This window comes from Aethalodelphis obliquidens, unplaced genomic scaffold (genome assembly GCF_003676395.1).
Source record: "Aethalodelphis obliquidens isolate GAN/ISIS:26980383/991018 unplaced genomic scaffold, ASM367639v1 scaffold59, whole genome shotgun sequence".
NCBI classification, from domain to species: Eukaryota; Metazoa; Chordata; class Mammalia; order Artiodactyla; family Delphinidae; genus Aethalodelphis; species Aethalodelphis obliquidens.
Window position 1 is genome coordinate 1,819,381 of NW_020838003.1, and position 16,558 is coordinate 1,835,938.

Sequence of the window (16,558 nt, forward strand, 5' to 3'; positions counted from 1 at the left end):
TGGTTGAGAGTCCGCCTACCGTTGCAGGGGACACGGGTTTGTGCCCCGGCCCGGGAAGATCCCACATACCGCGGAGCGGCTGGGCCCGTAAGCCATGGCCACTGATCCTGTGCGTCTGGAGCCTGTGCTCAACAACGGGAGAGGCCACAACAGTGAGAGGCCTGCGTACCGCAAAAAAAAAAAAAGAAACAAAATTGAGTTATTTGTTATTTGTAGTGAGGTGGATGGACCTAGAGTCTGTCATACAGAGTGAAGTAAGTCAGAAAGAGAAAAACGAATACCATATACTAACACATATATATGGAATCTAAAACAAAACAAAAAATTGGTTCTGAAGAACTTAGGGGCAGGACAGGAATAAAGATGCAGACGTAGAGAATGTACTTGACGACATGGGGAGCGGGAAGGGTAAGCTGGGACAAAGTGAGAGAGTGGTATGGACATATATACACTACCAAATGTAAAATAGATAGCTAGTGGGAAGCAGCCGCATAGCACAGGGAGATCAGCTCGGTGCTTTGTGACCATCTAGAGGGGTGGGATAGGGAGGATGGAAGGGAGACACAAGAGGGAAGAGATATGGAGATATATGTATCTGTATAGCTGATTCACTTTGATATAAAGCAGAAACTAACACACCATTGTAAAGTAATTATACTCCAGTAAAGATGTTTAAAAAAAGTAGCCCTTAGCATAGTAACACAATCACTAAGTAAACATCAAAACCTGGGGAAAGGGAAATTTCTTCCTGTCATTGTTTCTAACACATGCTTTTCCTATAGGACGGATCACCATCCTAAAGTCACTAGACTAATTTATCATCAGTTGAGTCACTAATTTCTGTTATAGTTCTGGAAATATTGGATTGGCCAAAAAGTTCATCCTCATTTTTCCATAAGGATGTTATGGAGAAACCTGAACGACCTTTTTGGCCAACCCAATATATACTTATTAACACTGAATGTCTGATAAACTGGCCTCTGAATTTAAACATGCCATATTAGCTTACTGTATTTTATAGTGAGCTCCATGGTTTATATATCTTCCACCATTCTCCTTAGGATTAGTTTTTTCCTTGATAATTTTTCTCAATCAAACATCGATTCACTCCATCTATGTTTTTCTCATTCTCATCACACTTGAGAGCTGCACCTCTAAATATCTCCCCAATCACTCTCCTCAGACAAATACAATGGGATCTGACCCAACACTCCAGAGCCATCTCAAGAGACTGATTCACACAGAGAGATCCTTACTATTTCAGCATCTCACCCCTGTTGAATGACTGGACTAACCTTAAGACAAATTCAGCTTCTGGTGAATAGTATAAAGTTGTTTTGCCCACAAAGACTCTTAATGCCAGAGATTATCAAAGTGGGAAATACGAGCTTTGCCTCGCAGACCAATGCCATCAGTTTCACAACAGTGACAAAGCTTTCTTTCCTCAGAAGCCTCGGCTGTTTCCTCTGAAAGTGACTTGGTGGAGCCTCCCCCAGTGCCTACCCAGCCTCCAGTTATTGACTCCACGGCAAAAAGCAGAGGCTGGCATGCATCCACCCAACCTCCTTCACACTCACTGACAGCTGAACGAGCCCCACACTTCTCTCTCCAAATGACTGGCAACGCCAGCAAAAACTTGGAACAGTAGGCAGACAAAGAAAAACAATTTAATTTCTCTCTGACTGGCTGCTCCTTTCCAAATGTGACAGTTTTTCTAACCAAATGGCTCATATTCTAGTCAGTTAAGACTGGGGTTGAAACAGGGTGAACAGTGACACCAAATGGTTAGAAAGGGTGTTTATTAAGGAAGAGTGTTTATATGCCATCTCTCATCAGAACAATTGGGGTGGCTTACATAAATATTATGCCACAGATAACAAATTAAAAATAGACAGTCGATAAGGAAACAAAATGCTTTGGGGCTGAAAACGTCTTTCTTGATAGAGGGTCAAAGAAGGAAGAAAGAGAAGTTGCTTTAGGCCATGAATTTGCCTTCAGTCTTTCTAGCAGTGCATAGGAAAAAAGGAATCTTGTTCAGTTTCAAAGGAGAAGTATAATTCCTCCTGAATCTGTAATGACAGAAATTTCCAATAAAGGGCTCTTAAATATCTATTGACAAGGATGGACCTTGGAAATGTGTTTCACTCCTTGCTTTTCTCTTCATGTGTATCTTCATTTATGTCTTATTATCTTCTCTAAATCTAACTTGGTTAACCTTTTATTTGGATTTTTATTTGGTACGATTGGATTATACTTAATTACAGTCTTTACTCGGTCCCTGCCCAATTAAAACCAGGCAAGTAGACAAATAGATCAGTTGTTCGTAAAATTTTTTTTCTTTTAAGAAAACGTTATCAATGGAAACCCCAGTCAGCAAGAAAGGAAAAAATACATGCATTGCTGTTTGGCAGGAGTAACCATTCATAATGATGTTTGAAACATCTTTAATCTAATCAACATTATCAAACTATTTTAAGCTGCCTAGAAAAGTTCATATATTAAATTTGTTTTAATATGGATTTACTAAAGAAATGGTAGGCAGTAGACCATGTTAGAGAGAACAGAATTAAGTGATATGGACAGGGAACAACTCAGAAAAATAAAGAGAAATGGTAATCAAGGAGAATATGGAAGCTCCAATTAAAGAATAAGAAATGGGAAAGAACCGTGGGTGGGGGAAGGGGGGAGTGAGCTAAATTATAGGAAGCAAAAACATGGCAGACTGTCAGGTTATTGGTTACTTAAGCAAAAAGGGGGAAATGGAGAACAAGGTGAAAGAGACAGATAGGAGGTGCTGAAGAAAATAAAACTTTGAGTCAGGAAGAGAGGAAGTCTAAGAATGCTTTTAAAATAACAGCTGGAAATTTTAGCATACTCAAAGTTTCAAGTGCCAGAAAGTAAAGAGAATGTGGAAAGAAACAAGTACTTGGCTCATAATAGACTCTTAAGAAACACTTGGTAGGCTTTGGTTGCTGTTGAGACAGAAAAGAGATAAGGGAGTGAAAACAAGATTAGAATTTGTAGAAAAAAGCAGCACAGACTGAAATTTCTTTCATGTTCCATGTTCTCTCCATCATGTGATGTAAAGGGATAATTTACCAGAGAACTGTGGGGATGATTGAAATGTGAGAAAATAAAACCTCTGAGAAAAGGTTAAATAAAATCCAATCCTTTCCCCATAAAAGAATAGGTGAATAGTGATTTAAAAAAAAATTTTTTTTTTTTTTAGGTTCACAAGTCATGCTGCTAGCCATTCCTGAGACATACTAGTGAGCCCGTTGTTAAAACTGTCTATTTACCTCTTGATCATAAGGAAATGATCATAAGGAAAGGCCCTCCTCTTCCACTTTGTTCACATCTCTATCACATTGGATATAAACTTTTATGACGTTTTTGACATGTGTTTCCCCTACTAGACTATGAGTCCTCCAGGACGAGGGAGAGTGTCATATTTATTTCATGTGAATATAAGTATATTCATGCTTCGTACTCAATATATTTCTCTTGTGTATTTATGTCCTACCTTTTCCAGGAAAGATTTAATGTGCTACTTGGGTTTTGCTGGGAGAACTTGCTTCTCCCAGTCTTCACTATTTCCGTTACCAGCAATCATTCATCCAATTGCTCAATCCAAAAACGGAGGAGTCATTCCTCTCTCTCTCCCTCTTCTTGATTCAGCCCAGCATCAAATCCTGTCAGTTCTCTTTTCACTATAAATCTTATATCATCACTTCCCACCACTTCACCTTTACTACCTACCCTGGATTACAGGAGCAGCTTCCCAGTTGTTCTCCCAGCATCCTCTTCTGCCCCCTGCAGTTCGTCTTTTACAGATCTGCCAAACCAACCCTTCAAACCCTAAATCAGATCACATCATTCCCCAGATTAAAATCGTCTCTTGTCTTCCCACTGTACTCCGAACATTCCCTACGATCTGGCTTCATTTCTTGCCCTCTCTCTCTCGCTCACTATGCAACATCTACAGTAGCTTTCTTCTTGTGCCTTGAAGAAGTCAAATTCACTCCTCGCCCTTAACCCTATATCCTTGCATAGCTAACCCTTTCTACTCATTCATTCGCTGCTTAAATATTACTTTCTTGGGAGTATTTTTCAACTACCTTTTCTAAAAGAATGCACACAGATTGGCTCACTCTGCCTCATTTTCTTAATAGTACTTGTTACTCTTTAAAATTATATACTTATTTATTTTCTATTTCCAAAGTCCAGATACAAACTCCCATAAAAGCATATACTTTGTCTATTCACTGTAGCCCTACATTCCCAGGATCCTGAACACAAAGAAGGAGCTGAATAAATAAATGCCAAATGAACAAACAGATATGTTGGACAGAAAGGCCCTGGGTTCAGGGATAGACACCTTCCATTCATTTCCTAATACATGCCAGTTGCATGTCTTGATTTCTTATTACCTTTCTTGTAAAAAAAAAGATTTAAAAAAAGTGAAATTTGTAAAGACTAACATTTCTCAGAAAATGACGCTACATTAATGAAGCAAATCAAAGGAGTTTAGAGGTGAAAACAATTTTGAGAGGCCATCTAGCCAAGTCTCACACCTATTTTTCTTGATTCTCTCTACACTTAGACCGTCTTTAACACTTCAGAGCAGGGCCACCCACTACCCCATGAGGCAGCCTGTCTCACTGTTAGAAGGCTAAAGTTGTCATGCTGTGGGGACTATAATGCTGTACTGCATATTGGAAAGCTGCTAAGAGAGTAGATCTGAAAAGTTCTCATCACAAGGAAGAAAACTATAGCTATGTGTGGTGACAGATGCTAACTAGACTTACTGTGGTGAACACTTTGCAATATTTGCAAATATTGAATCATTATGCCATAACCCTGAAACTAGTGTTTTATTTGTCAATTCTACCTCAAAAAAAAAAAATTGTCACGCAGAACTGAAATGTGTCTCTTTACTAAGTCACAGACGCAGATGCCTACAGAAATCAGGTAGCTAAGAGTTACATGAGGTTGGCCAGGACGGGGGCGGGGGGTGGGGCTGTAGCAAGTGAAAGAGCACTTGCCTAGTCCAAAAGCAGTCGCTGCTATTCCACAGCTGATTGGCGCCATGGAGGAAGCAGGCCTGATGTTGCCAAAGTGTTCTCAGTTTTCAAGAGAAGCTTGAAAAACAGATTTTTATGTGAAATGTTTCTGTTTAAAAAATCCTATATGGCTACACTTGAAGACGGTTGGTTGATAAATTTCTAGTCTAAATCATCACAGAAGATGCCTTCTCTATCTTCTACAAGAGGGTCTCGAATTTAAAGATATTTAGGAAACTTCCTCTAATATTCTTTTCTTAATCTGTATCTGTTTGGTTAATTAAAACATTTTAAAATTATGCTATAATTATTTATATCGCAAAAATCAAGTAAGCAGATGACCTTAAGAGTCCACTGAGTTAACCCAAATATCTGGGTTAGAGTTGAGTTGAAAACAAACAAACAAACAAAAAAAACTAAAGTAAATAAATATAGGAGTGATTACAAGGCAAACAGCACTGTGGTAATGTTTTTCTTCTGGTATTTTGTCTTGTGGCATCTTGTGCAGACCACATTTCAATCCTACCATTTCACGTACCGTCAAGATTACTAGTTTCAAACTTCACACGGCACATCATGTACTTGAGGGAATGACCTTCAGTGAACCACATGTTATATGACAAGTTCTAGTGCAGCAAAATTCAGAGTGCTTTTTTAACACAAATATTGTAGCTTACCCACATATACTCAGAGAAGCAGCCCTATCTGAACCCCCAAGAAACTTACACTATACTACATTGTAAGTAATAAAACATTATACTTCACTCATCTTTTTCTTATTTCAGTTCTAACCCATTTCTGTTTTTTAGACCATTCTTTTTGTGTGTAAACTAATAATGTTGGTTTAAGTTGAGGAAGATAATAATTAGTAGAAGATAACTAACCAAGAGCAGAATGTTTGGAATTATAAAAATTCTGAAAATGCTTTTCAAAATAAACCATACATTTATAACTTTTCTAAAGCATTATTTTTTATCTTTTCTTAAAATTTTTATAATACATTAATGGTACCAAATTACTTTGTGATTATATTACACTGATTTGTCACTATTCCTACTTTTATCATATAGACTGCTGTTTTTGTTCATGACCCTGATTATAATTTTTCCCATCCATCTCAGAGCCATGACCCAGTCTTGGACTTCTATTTATTTTACAAAAGAGCCTCTCCTCCTTTCTTTCATCGTTTTGTCTTCCTAACTTTCCATATAGAAATCATTTTTCCTAGCAGTGGAGTTTTGATATTTTTGTTAACCTTATCACTCAAAAGATTGTCCTTAAGAAATAGAACCCATCATTATAACATTAACATTCATCAATAAATCTCCCGTTTTACTGAGCTATCTTTTTTATAGTATGCTCAAAGCATCCTCCTGATCACCTCACAGGATTGACCTCTCTTGTATTTGAGCCACCAAGGGCAGGAGATTTCCCTAATTGGTTCAGTGAGACCTGGGCAGCATTTAGATTTTGAGGCCACTTGCTGTTAACTCTTCCCATGCTCTGGTGTAGGTAATCCTAGGTGTCAGTGAAGTTTCCTTACGTTTGGATGGGCTCTATGATAAAACTGCCATGTTTGTGGATCATTAAGTGGTTTTCTGTAATAAGAACAAAAAAGAGTTTGGGGCTTCCCTGGTGGCGCAGTGGTTGAGAGTCCGCCTGCCGATGCAGGGGACACGGGTTCGTGCCCCGGTCCGGGAAGATCCCACATGCCGCGGAGCGGCTGGGCCCGTGAGCCATAGCCACTGAGCCTGCGCGTCCAGAGCCTGTGCTCCGCAACGGGAGAGGCCACAACAGTGAGAGGCCTGCGTACCGCAAAAAAAAAAAAAAGATTTTGTAGGTCATAAATGGTTGAATATCAGCAATTTTATATGGTTCAACATAATAAATTTGAAGTTAAAGGATAAAGCAACAAATCAGAGACCTACATATTATTAGTAGAATAAAACTTTTGCAGCTTGATCATCTGTATTGCCACACTTTTCTACTAAACTATTTCTTAAATACGACCTAAAATCAGGGAATTCATTGTGTGATTAAAATATGTTGTTTTCTATTAATGGCAAGAGAAATTGTTCTTATATTGAAAAATTATGAATAGACCTTAAAATATTATTACAAAGCTGGTGAAAAGAAACAAGGGAGGGAGGGAGGAGGAAAAAAATGTAGTTTTATGTACAGTTAAATAAAATGAGTACGATGTGCTTCTACTCTATGTGACACAAGTTTAAAAGTATCAAAAACATAAACAGACAATATAAAATATTTTTTAAATTCCCAGGAATTTTTATGGACTATGCTACAAATAAATATAAAAATATGATTAAAATATATGTATATATTTTAAAGGTGACTATGTGATTGCATTTTTGACACAGTTTCTTGAATAAATAGAGGTAACATGTATGGTTACTGAAAGATAAAATCCTACTGTGCCTTTGAGGAAATATCAATCACTATGAGTAACAGCAAATGTTCATACCCTGTGTTAGTCAAAGTCCTTCAGAGATTCAGAACAGATTATGATGCATTAACAGAGAGAGGAGGAGGAGGAGGAGGAGGGGGAGGGGGAGGGGGGAGGAGGAGAAGAAGGAGGAGGATGAGGAGGAGAAGAAGAAGAAGGAGGAGAAGTCAGAGGAGAAGAAGGAGGAGGAGGAGGAGGAGGAGAAGAAGGAGGAGGAGGAGGAGAAGAAGGAGGAGGAGGAGGAGGAGGAGAAGGAGGAGGAGGAGGAGGAGGAGGAGAAGGAGGAGGAGGAGGAGAAGAAGGAGGAGGAGGAGGAGAAGAAGAAGGAGGAGAAGGAGGAGGAGGAGAAGGAGATGGGGGAGGGGGAGGAGGGGAGAGGTTGATTTAGTTTGGCAGGCTGGTTGGCAGGCTGGAGAGCCAGGCAAGTGTTGACATTGCAGTCTTGAGTCCAAAGGCAAGTATGGAAGCAGAATTCCTTCCTCCTCGTGAGACCTCAGTGTTTCCTCATAAAGTCTTCAACTTATTGGTAAGACCCATCCACATCATGGAGAATAATCTGCTTTATTCAAAGTCTACTGATTTGAATATTAATCACATCTAAAAAATATCTTCACAGCAACATCTAGACTGGTGTTAGACCAAAAAACTGAGAACCAAGTTAACACATAAAACTAATCGCCACACAAACTATTCTTGAAGTGGGACCTAGGCTTACATTGATCTTCTCCAACAAAATTGGCTCACCATTTATCGTTAACTATGAATGCTTAGCAAACCCCCATAATTGTTTGCAATATGGTGCCTAGACGACTAAATGGAGAATATCCCAGACTAATATCAACGTTTGTGATGTAACTTACTTCTGCTTTCTTGTACAAGTTGGCACCCAATAATAGCCAACACATGAGGCCTCCTCAAATTTAAGACCTGGACCAAGAAGCCTTTTGACACACCCTAATTTCTGTCCCTTTTAAGTTATGTTAACTCTCTAAAGGGTGGGAAAATTTGTTCCCTCCTTTCCTTTAAACCTTAAAAATACTTATTAAAAATCCTCCTCAATCATAAGGTCATTCTAGTTTTACCACAGCTGAATTCAGATACTTAAGTGACTAGACTCAACTCATTCTCTTTGAACCAAGCACCTTTCCGATTTTTGCACTTTATTATTATTACGTGTAATTAGTTTTATGTCTTGAGATTGTTCAGTTGTATTTCTAATAACTTTCTCTCTGTATAATTTTTACTTATTTGAAGTTGTGTACTATGTTTTCTACACTTTTTATGAATTCCCACAGCATTACCCCAAAATATTTAAAATTACAAAAATAGAATGAATCTTTGTTAACTAAAGATAAAATTTTCTTTAAAGTAACATGTGATAGAATACTATTTATTAAATAATATAGGTAAACTCTAGGTTAATTCTAGTGCAGTATGTAATAATATGTAATAACTGCTTTTTAAATTTTTATTTTATATTGGAGGATAGTTGATTAACAATGTTGTATTAGTTTCAGGTGTACAGCAAAGTGCTTCTATGACAAAGGAGCCAAGACTATACGATGGAGGAAAGACAGTCTCTTCAATAAATGGTGCTGGGAAAACTGGACAGCTACATGTAAAGAATGAAATTAGAACACTCTCTAACACCATACACAAAAGTAAACTCAAAATGGATTAAAGACCTAATTGTAAGACCAGATACTATAAAATTCTTAGAGGAAAACATAGGCAGAGCACTCTTTGACATAAACCGCAGCAGTATATTTTTCAAGCCATCTCCTAGAGTAATGGAAATAAAAACAAAAATAAACAAATGGGACCTAATTAAACTCAAAAACTTTGCACAGCAAGAGAAACCATAGACAAAACAATTGACAAGAGGTTAGTCTCCAAAATAATTCCTTCTTAAAATTATATCTGAGAGAAGTTATAAAATGAACTTGCTAACAATTCCAGTAGTATACTCATGGTTATTGTGTCATTATTAACTGAATGAGCACTTCTACCTCCTCTAAAATGAAAATGGGTAACCAACTTAAATCCTTAAATAAAAAATTGATTTGAATTTTCATAATTACTTATCATCTTGGAGATGCCTCAACAACTTCTGTAACCACATAAAAATTGAGAAAAATAATTCCTGTAGCATTAATCATCTTACAAATTGTGTTTGATATGTCTTAGTGTAAAGCTATCCAAAGACAACCTTCATTTTAAACATCATCTGCAGCCCATATGGGACTCTGACATACGGAACATCCAAGACCTCTGTGGAATGTCTCTGGTTCCCTATTGTAACTAGGACCATATGCAAAATCCTCCACTGACAAACTAAAAAATATGAAAAGAAAGAGAACATTTTTATGCACTTCCATCTATGAACAAAACATATTTTAAAAAACAAAGACACTGAAAAGCTATGATAGCCTTCAGATTTAAGCAATAAAAAAATTCTAACTACTGAGCATACAGTGTAATTTGTTACAGCCTATGACTAATGACCACAGAATAATTCCACTGGTGCCAGATGGGGAAAAGTCCTTAATTACTGAAGATATATGTTGTTAAGTTTACCAGCACTTTAAACCACTAAATTTGATTAAAGTTAGCAGTGTTATCACAGGAATAATTGCTTTAGGAGAGGAAAGAAGCTTGTCCTTTGCTCATTTTGTGGTTGATGGTAGACTGTGAAATAAAAATGAAGGCAGCAATAGCACAAAATACAGGGCATGAGAGTAGACCAGTAGTGTCCAGAGTTTCCAGTGGGGATATATATGCAACAGTCTCTTGGCAACCAAAAAGTTTTAATGCTTTATCTCATCAATTTTAATTTCTATTCTTGTAGTTTATATATATGTAATAGGACAGTGATACAAATATAATATAAAGAAATATGTATCTTTGAGATGCATACTCAAAAATTCCCATCATGTATGCCTTTTAGTAAGAAAACTTGGATTAAACTATAAAAATACCAATAATGGCTAAGTTTTAGGCACTATTCCAAAAGCTATGCATGTAATATTTCATTTATCCTTTACAGCAACTCTGTAAGATAAAAACTATTATTAGCCCCATTTTATGAATGAGGAAACTGAGACACAGAGAGGTAAAGTTACTTATTCAAGGTCCCAAAACTGATATGGTAGAATGTATCTGAAGTCACATAATCTGGTCCTAGTGCTTATATTAGAATGATTTCATTATACAAGCAATGGAGATATTAAATTTGATGCTCTGTTTAATTTTAACTAATTTCAGAATCTATACAAAGAAACATATTGCATAGTACCTGGCCAAGAAGGACTCTGCAGTCCAAAGTCTCAATGTACAAAACGTGGATTCTTTTTGGAAGTACTACTGTTGGCAATGAACAAACATGGATGTGTGGATCATCTCGAAAAATTTCCTAAATATTCAGCAGAATGAATGTTCTCTACTCATCACTGCTCACCCAAGGTGGTCAAAACCAGAAGCTAAAGATAAAGTGCCTGTAGGAGAAAGGACACACATTGGAGGAGAGCCAGAGAAACTGCCATTTCCAATGGACTGCCACATAAAGGAAAAGAGAGATGGTTTTCTAGTACTGATTCTGCTACTTACTACCTTTGTGTTTTTTGGTTGTTGTTTTTTTTTTAAGATTTTTTTGATGTGAACCTTTTTTAAAGTCTTTATTGAATTTTTCACAATATTGCTTCTGTTTTATGTTTTGGTTTTCTGGCCGTGAGGCATGTGGGATCCTAGCTCCCCGACCAGGGATCAGGCCCACACTCCCTAAATTGGAAGGCGAAGTCTTAACCACTGGACAACCAGGGAAGTTCCACGACTCTGTGTTTTTTGAACAAGTGTTTTAACTTATCTGGGCCTCAATTTCTTTGTTTTTAAAATGAAGGAACTTGAATAAATGATATCTGAAGTGAATGTGTGAGTCTCTAGCCTTCTACAAAAGCTGAGAGACAAGAGGAAATTTTAACACAGTAACAGCAGGAGCCTGAATAACAACCTGGCTAACAACCTAGCAAACTAGCACAGCTGCTCAGGTAAATAGGGCCAAAGCTAGAGAACAAAGTTAATGTGTTAATTAATTAGGCTGCCTCTAAAAGAAATTCTGGCAAGAATTATACTGTAATTAACTGTGGCTGAATTATCTAATTGTACCACATAAACTAATATTCTAACTTGTCAATTAAAAATAACTCCATGTGATTTAGATTGTAAGCAGGCATTCTCAGAGACCTAGAGGGGTTCAGGGCACTTCTATTTTTTGAGGTTCCTCATACAGTTGACCCTGGAACAAGGCAGGGGATTGGAGGTATCAACCCTCCCAGCAGTCCAAAACCTGCTTGTAACTTACAGTTGGCCCTCACACACTATCCTCAGTTCCACATCCACAGTTCTGCATCCCTAGATTCAACAATCTGCCTCCCCTCATGCTCCACCTCCATATCTAAGAGCAAAAGGAAATCCTACTTTTTACCTAAAATGTCCCTATTTTTGTTTCAACCAAATAATAAAAACAACGCCCCTTGCCTGACCTCTCACCATAATGGTGACCACAGGGACCTGACTCCAGGGTCCGAGACAGAGCACAGAGTTAAGATGTGGCTCTAACATGAACATGGGAGCTGGGAGACTGACACTATGGTGGTCCAGTTACACAACCACAGATAGACAGCTAACTGGCAACAGGAAAACACGTTTCTTAGGTGGAGATTCCAATGGAGTTCATCAGTCTGCTCCTCGTGGGGGTATTTTACTAATATCTGGAAAGTTTCAAAGCCAAGATACATGGACTCAAATGAGAATTCAACTGACAAGAACAGCATCTCCACCTACCCTGGAGGATGAAATTATAAAAGCTGCTAATCTTGTGCTTCTGGGCAGTGGCAAACCAGTGGCCAAGACTGATGGAACACTCTCTCTGTCTTCTGACTGAAGAATTTTATGGAAGCACGTTAGGTACATAAACAGAGACCATTATCAGGGTAGGAAATTTTCACTTCTCCCAAAAGATCCAGCACTACATCCACTTTTAAAGCTGGAATGCTTGACAAAAGGTTTTGTGCATGGCTATTGAGATATTCTTGTAGCCCCAAAGAACAAGCCTTGTTTCAGGTGTGCTACATTTACAACCTATTCTTTACAAGTATATAGTAAACTGTGCTTATGGATAGAGAGGTGACTGAAAACAACCTAAAGAAGAGCCCACAGTACAATCTACAACAGCCTCCCCACTTTCCTCTTATTTTTGTTAGCTTTTACTTGCTCTTCACTCCAAATAGGCTCGTCTCAGCTTGCGAACTTTGCAGACTAGGAATGCTGTTGGAAAGCCTACCTTGGAACGTTTCCTTGAGTCAGGTGGGGTATGCAGAGTTTGGCCAGCTCTCATTGGAGTAAGAACTGCCTAAGAACTCCAAGGAATGCCTCTCAGCACGCTGTCTGCACTGGCGTGTGCCCAGGAAAAACACTATCCCTCCTGCTAACCTTTGAGGCATAACCTTTTATTCTCCCCAGTGGAGTTATTTTACCGAAATTGTTCCTCGTGAGTTGTATGGAAGACTATGTTTTGATTATGAAAATCATTTACAGTGAGTACAAATTTTTCTATCTCCATATCAGTCACTCTTAATCTTTTAAACTTTTAAACAGAAACCTTTCTTCCACAAAAAATAGAATATCATACTCCAGCCTTGGCAGTATCAGTTTACATAACTCATAAAGACATGGCAGTAAGGAGTTTATAAGAAATTGGTCAGGCAACTTGAAGCTATTGAGTTTAAAACATTATTTTAAATCCTAAATTATTTGCCTTTTTTGCATTTATCAGAAAAATGGTGAAGTTATTCATAATAAGTTATTCCCACATGTTTTGAAGGGTAGTTTCTGATTAATGTTTAAATAAACTTAGTTACATGAGCCTGTCATTATTAACTCCATGCAAACAATCTAGAACATCATTGTTCAATGGCTTTCTGTGATTATGGAAATGTTTTATATTTGCTCTGTCTAGTATGATAGACACTAGCCTCAGGTGGATTTGAGTGATCAAAATGTGGCTAACATGACTGATTAACTGAACATTTAATTTTATTTCATTTTAATTACTTTAAATTTAAATTAAAGTAGTCACATGGAACTAATGGCTACTGTATTGGATGATGCAGGTCTAGAGACTTGTTACTCAACGTGTAGCCAACTACAGGAAGCATCATCTTTACCTGGGAACTTTTTACAAATGCAATTTTCAGGTCCCACCTCAAGACTACTGAATTTGACTCTGTACCTCAATAAAATCCCCAGGTAATTTACATGTGCATTAATATTTAAGAAGTACTGATCCAAAAGAGTAGTCCTCAACATTGGCTGTACCCTTAAAGTTACCTGAAACCTTTTGGGGGGCTAATAAGGTCAAAATATTTTCAAAATAAGACCAAAATCTTTTATCGTTTTTACTATATTGGCATGTTCACTGATGGTTCCAAAGCAATGGAGGATAAAACTTTAGGGGCCTTAGTATGAATCAAGGCACTGGAACCAAACTGCAAAAGTAATTGTTAATTTCTTCACTGTCACACACTTGTAAGAAAAAGAAAAGTCCAGTTACACTTAAGAATGTTTTTGATGATGCAGGAATACATACTAATTTTCTTAATTCCTGACCATTAAATACACTTTTTAATATACTTTGGAAAGAAATAAACAAGAAGTATGTGTAAAGAATTGCTGCCGAAAAAGGAAGTGTAAAGATTGACTCAAGAAAACCACCTGTGAGACTGAGTTATAAGTTAACCAGCGCCCTTTCTTTTTATTTTTTTAAACTAGCCTCTTTTACATGAGGCACCATTTACTTGAAGGAACCAATGATAGATAAACTATGCTTATTCATAATTGGGTATTTGGCAAATACTTTATTCAAAATGAATGAAGTCTGTCACTTCAAGGAAAATAATTAACAGTATATGTTTCCAATGATAACCTTTGATGTTTAAAGTGGAAATTAGGATTTTAGAAAACTAGAATTTACCACTAAGATCCTCACATTTTCCTACTACTAAAAGACTTTTCTGATTAGATTGCTGGTGAAATTAATACCACCAGCATTTGAAAGCCCTACATAGGGCTTCCCTGGTGGCACAGTAGTTGAGAGTCCGCCTGCTGATGCAGGGGACACGGGTTCATGCCCCGGTCCGGGAAGATCCCACATGCTGCAGAGTGGCTAGGCCCATGAGCCATGGCCGCTGAGCCTGCCCGTCCGGAGCCTGTGCTCCGCAACGGGAGAAACCACAACAGTGAAAGGCCCACGTACCTCAAAAAAAAAAAAAAAGGAAGCCCTACATAACTCACAGAACCCATATTTTTAAATGATCAATATATGAGTAAAAGATCCATTCAAGAAGCAAGATAGAACAATGAACTTCAATGTAACAAGAATACTCATTTATTGATATGGTTTTAGACTCCAAACTGCACATAAAATGTTACGTAGTTACGAAACTACCTCTTGTCAAGTTTTGATATAGTATCAAAGAATATCCACAATTGTCTGAAAATTCTATTAAAATACTCCTCTTTTGCAAATGTATTTGTGTGAGGCCAAATTTTCTTTATATTGTTCAACCAAAACAACTTACCAGAATGCAGAAGCAGATACCAGAATCCAGCTATCTTCTATAAATCTGGATATTAAAGAAATGAGAAAAAAAAAAAAGCCAATACCATTCTTTCCAGTAATTTTTTTGTTTTGGAAATAATAAATACTTTTCATAAAATATATTATTTATGTTAATAGGTAAGGCACTTATTATTGTTATCCTTAAAGGAAATCATAATTTTTAAAAAAGTTCTCAGTTTTCATTTCTTGTACAGTTAATATTGATAGATATTATTTCCATTACAAAAAAGCTCTCTGGGGTTCTCAATCATTTTTGATAGTGTAAGTTTCCTGAGACCAACAAGTTTGGGTGCTGATGGTTTACATGATGCCTTGATAAGACTGAAGAGGATTAAAGCTAAGAATCACCACTCCCTTCACCCATAACTTGAGAATTGGTTGCTTTCAAGCATTCAGAAAAATGGAAAGCACTTGGCATCTTCAAAAGAAAAAAATGCAGAGTTCCTATATAAATGTGTTGACTCATTTAAGCCACCTTCTTGGCACCCACTATGACAACCCATAGAACACCGCTGTAAGAATTTATAAATATGCACATTTATTATAGCATGTTTAGAGTGTGACCTGAGAACAATCTGAAGGTCCCTCAAGAGTAGAGTGGTTGGTCAAATTATAGTGCATTATATTACAGAATAGTATGCAACATTAAAAAGACTGTATTAATTATTTATGTTTCTAAAACTGGAAAGTTGTCTATGATATATTATTAAATGAGAATGCAAGTTTCAAAGTAATGTGTAAAGTGTAGCCCCTTTTAAAAACAGGGAGAGACATGGTGACATTGACAATGGGTCCAGCTGTTCACTTGGGACAGAGAAAACCAAGAGCTTTGAGATTGGTTCAAGATGGCGGAGTAGAAAGACATGCACTCACTCCCTCTTGCGAGAGCACCAGAATCAAAACTATCTGCTGAACAATCATCGACAGAAAGACACTGGAACTCACCAAAAAAGATACCCCACATCCAAAGACAAAGGAGAAGCCACGGTGAGACAGTTGGAGGGTCACAATCACAATAAAATCAAATCCCGTAACTGCTGGGTGGGTGACTCACAAACTGGAGAACAATTATACCACAGAAGTCCACCCACTGGAGTGAAGGTTCGGAGCCCCACGTCAGACTTCCCAACCTGGGGGTCCACCAATGGGAGAAGGAATTCCCAGAGAATCAGACTTTGAAGGCTAGCGGGATTTGATTGCAGGATTTCAACAGGACTGGGGGAAACAGAGACTCCACTCTTGGAGGGGACACACAAAGTAGTGTATGCATCAGGACCCGGTGGGAGAAGAAGTGACCCATAGGAGACTGAGCCAGACGTACCTGCTAGTGTTGGAGGGTCTCCTGCAGAGGCGGGG